The following is a 4,890-nucleotide window of genomic DNA, read 5'->3' on the forward strand; positions in this document are numbered from 1 at the left end:
TTTTGTTCTAATGAAATTTGACTTAAAGTTTACCTCCAAAACTAAATTCTTCAAGTCAGCCAAGAAAATTGAGGTAAATAGGAACTATAAGGAGGATTGTTTTCATCAAGTAGTACAATAAAATTTGCCTCCATAAATAATCTAATTTTAGTGGAATAATAGATATCTGGTCATTATGACAGAAGACAAAACACATAGATAGAATCAAAGATAGTTTAATATATAATAATAAGTTTATTGAATCATGGAGTGGCCTTTTTAAAAATGACATTGAGAAAAATGACCAAAAGTTAAAACAATCTAGATCGATCTCCCAAGCCTTTTCCTCTGGATTTATGTGGAGTAATTATTTAATTGCCATCATCCCAGTAATTAATTATTCATTTTTCACAGCTCATTTCTCCTCCACCCCACCCCACTCTTTCACTTTGACTTTCATGACATCACAGTTTGTTTTCCTCCTGCTTTCCTGGAAGATCCTTCTCAGGTCTGTATGGTTGAGTCCTATACTAGGGATCAGTCTCTGCATGTCTTTCCTTCTGTATATGTGTTCAGTTTGTTAGTGATATCATCCAGCTTCATTTTAACCTTAGTCATAACATTTGAATTTAAATCTCTAGCCCCAAAACTAAAACTGAAAAGCACAGAATTGATCTTTGCTTAATATTTATTTACTTAATGGATCTTTTTAAACTTCTAAAATTTTCATGAGGGCCAAATATACACACAATTTATAGAAATGGATAGATTATTCAAGGGAAATTTTCAAGCAAATAATGTTTTCCCTTACAAGTAGCAGGTAGTTTGCACTTCCCTGATGGTTCAGTGTTTATGACTCTGAGCTTCCACTACAGGGCGCGCAGATTCAATGCCTGGAAGAGAACTAGTATCCTGTATTGTCCCTAGCCAGAAACATACAAACAGCAGTTAGTTTAATGTAATCCCAATTTAAAAAAACAAGATTTTTTTTTGAAGTGGTTTCACATGAGAGTCTATGTTTGTCTTTGCATGTCATTTATTTATTAATTTATTATTGGTCCCACTGTGCAGCATGCAGAATCTTAGTTCCCTAAACCAGGGATCAAACTCTAGCCTGCTGCAGTGGAAGCAAGGAATCTTAACTAAGGGACCATCAGAGCAGTCCAAAATTTTTTTTAAAGTGGTACTCTTATAAAATTGATCTTGTTGTTATTGTTGTTGTTCAGTCACTCAATCATGTCCTGCTCTTTGTGACCCCATAGACTACAGCATGCTAGGCTTCCCTGTCTTTCACTATTTCCTAGAGTTTGCTCAAACTCATGTCCATGAAGTCAATGATGCCATCCAACCATCTCATCCTCTGTTGCTTCCTTCTCCCTCCGCCCTCAGTCTTTCCTAGCTTCAGAGTCTTTTCCAATAGTCAGCTCTTCACATCAGATCGCCAAAGTATTAGATCTTCAGTTTCAGTATCAGTCCTTCCAATCAATGTTCAGGGTTGATTTTCTTTAGGATTGACTGGCTTGATCTCCTTGTATCCAAGGGACTCTCAAGAGTCTTCTCCAGCACCACAGTTTGAAAGCATCAATTTTTTGGCTTTCAGCCTTCTTTCCGGTCCAACTCTCATATCCATAAGTGACTACTGGAAAAACCATACCTTTGAATATATGGACCTTTGTCAGCAGTGTTGTCTGAGCTTTTTAATACTCTGTCTAGGTTTGCCATGGCTTTTCTTCCATGGAGCAAGCATCTTTTGATTTCATGGCTGCAGTCACCATGCACTGTGATTTTGAGGCCCAAGAAAATAAAGTCAGTCACTGTTTCAATTTTTTCCTCATCTGTTTGCCATCTATTTACCTCATATCTGAGGCAATTGATATTTATCCCAGCAATCTTGATTCTGCTTGTGATTCATCATCAGTCCTGCATATTCATTGGAAACTGATGCTGAAGCTAAAGCTCCAACACTTTGGTCACCTGATGCGAAAACCTGACTCATTAGAAAAGATCCTGATGCTGGGAAAGATGGAAGGCAGAAGGAGCAGGAGACAACAGAGGATTAGATGGTTAGATGGCATTACTGACTCGATGGACCTGAGTTTGAGCAAGCTCTGGGAGTTGTGATGGACAGGAAAACCTGAAGTGCTGCTCTCTATGGGGTTGTAAAGTTTTGGACATGACTAGATCTGATAGATACAGTGCCTGATGAACTATGGAATGAGATTCATGACATTGTACAGGAGACAGGGATCAAGACCATCCCCATGGAAAAGAAATGCAAAACAGCAAAATGGCTGTCTGGGGAGGCCTTACAAATAGCTGTGAAAAGAAGAGAAGCAAAAAGCAAAGGAGAAAAGGAAAGATATAAACATCTGAATGCAGAGTTCCAAAGAATAGCAAGAAGAGATAAGAAAGCCTTCTTCAGCGATCAATGCAAAGAAATAGAGGAAAACAACAGAATGGGAAAGACTAGGGATCTCTTCAAGAAAATTAGAGATACCAAGGGAACATTTCATGCAAAGATGGGCTCCATAAAGGACAGAAATGGTATGGATCTAACAGAAGCAGAAGATATTAAGAAGAGATGGCAAGAATACACAGAAGAACTGTACAAAAAAGATCTTCACGACCAAGATAATCATGATGGTGTGATCACTGACCTAAGCCAGACATCCTGGAATGTGAAGTCAAGTGGGCCTTGGAAAGCATCACTATGAACAAAGCTAGTGGAGGTGATGGAATTCCAGTTGAGCTATTTCAAATCCTGAAAGATGATGCTGTGAAAGTGCTGCACTCAATATGCCAGCAAATTTGGAAAATTCAGCAGTGGCCACAGGACTGGAAAAGGTCAGTTTTCATTCCAATCCCAAAGAAAGGCAATGCCAAAGAATGCTCAAACTACCGCACAATTGCTCTCATCTCACACGTTAGTAAAGTAATGCTCAAAATTCTTCAAGCCAGGCTTCAGCAATATGTAAACCGTGATCTTCCTGATGTTCAAGCTGGTTTTAGAAAAGGCAAAGGAACCAGAGATCAAATTGCCAACATCCACTGGATCATCGAAAAAGCAAGAGAGTTTCAGAAAAACATCTATTTCTGCTTTATTGATTATGCCAAAGCTTTTGACTGTGTGGATCACAATAAATTGTGGAAAATTCTGAAAGAGATGGGATACCAGACCACCTGATCTGCCTCTTGAGAAACCTGTATGCAGGTCAGGAAGCAACAGTTAGAACTGGACACGGAACAACAGACTGGTTCCAAATAGGAAAAGGAGTACTTCAAGGCTGTATATTGTCACCCTGTTTATTTAACTTCTATGCAGAGTACATCATGAGAAACGCTGGACTGGAAGAAACACAAGCTGGAATCATGATTGCCAGGAGAAATATCAATAACCTCAGATATGCAGATGACACCACCCTTATGGCAGAAAGTGAAGAGGAACTAAAAAGCCTCTTGATGAAAGTGAAAGTGGAGAGTGAAAAAGTTGGCTTAAAGCTCAACATTCAGAAGATGAAGATCATGGCATCTGGTCCCACCACTTCATGGGAAATAGATGGGGAAACAGTGGAAACAGTGTCAGACTTTGTTTTTGGGGGGCTCCAAAATCACTGCAGATGGTGACTGCAGCCATGAAATTAAAAGACGCTTACTCCTTGGAAGGAAAGTTATGACCAACCTACATAGCATATTCAAAAACAGAGACATTACTTTGCCAACAAAGGTTCATCTAGTCAAGGCTATGGTTTTTCCTGTGGTCATGTATGGATGTGAGAGTTGGACTGTGAAGAAGGCTGAGCGCTGAAGAATTGATGCTTTTGAACTGTGGTGTTGAAGAAGACTCTTGAGAGTCCCTTGGACTGCAAGGAGATCCAACCAGTCCATTCTGAAGGAGATCAGCCCTGGGATTTCTTTGGAAGGACTGATGCTAAAGCTGAAACTCTAGTACTTTGGCCACCTCATGCAAAGAGTTGACTCATTGGAAAAGACTCTGATGCTGGGAGGGATTGGGGGCAGGAGGAGAAGGGGACGACAGAGGATGAGATGGCTGGATGGCATCACCGACTCGATGGACATGAGTCTGGGTGAACTCCGGGAGTTGGTGATGGACAGGGAGGGCTGGCATGCTGCAATTCATGGGGTCGCAAAGAGTCAGACACGACTGACCGACTGAACTGAACTGAACTGTGCAACTGAAATGAACTTATTATTTGTCATGAAGTCATGGGACAGGATGTTGAGTTTTAAGCCAACCTTTTCATTCTCTTCTTCCACTTTCATCAGAGGCTCTTTAGTTCCTCTTCATTTTTTGCCATAAGATTGGTGTCATCTGCATACCTGAGGTTATTGACCTTTCTCCTGGCTTTCTTGATTCCAGCTTGTGCTTCATCCAGCCTGGCATATTGCATGATGTACTCTACATATAAGTTAAATAAGCAGGGTGACAATATACACCCTTGATGTACTCCTTTCCCAGTTTGGAACCAGTTTGTAATTCCATGTCCAGTTCTAACTGTTGCTTCTTGACTTGCATACAGATTTCTCAGGAGGCAGGTCAGATGATCTGATATTCCCATTTCTTGAAGAATTTTCCAGTTTGTTGTGATCCACACAGTCAAAGGCTTTGGCATAGTCAATGAAGCAGATGTAGATGTTTTTCTGGAACTCTCTTGCTTTTTCCATGATCCAGTGGATGTTAGCAATTTGATCTTTGGTTCCTCTGTCTTTTCTTTTTTTTTTTTTTTAAATTTTATTTTATTTTTAAACTTTACATAATTGTATTAGTTTTGCCAAATATCAAAATGAATCCGTTACCATCTTTCTAAATTCCATATATATGCATTAATATACTGTATTGGTGTTTTTCTTTCTGACTGACTTCACTCTGTATAATAGGCTTCAGTTTCATCC

This window comes from Bubalus bubalis, chromosome 18 (genome assembly GCF_019923935.1).
Source record: "Bubalus bubalis isolate 160015118507 breed Murrah chromosome 18, NDDB_SH_1, whole genome shotgun sequence".
NCBI classification, from domain to species: Eukaryota; Metazoa; Chordata; class Mammalia; order Artiodactyla; family Bovidae; genus Bubalus; species Bubalus bubalis.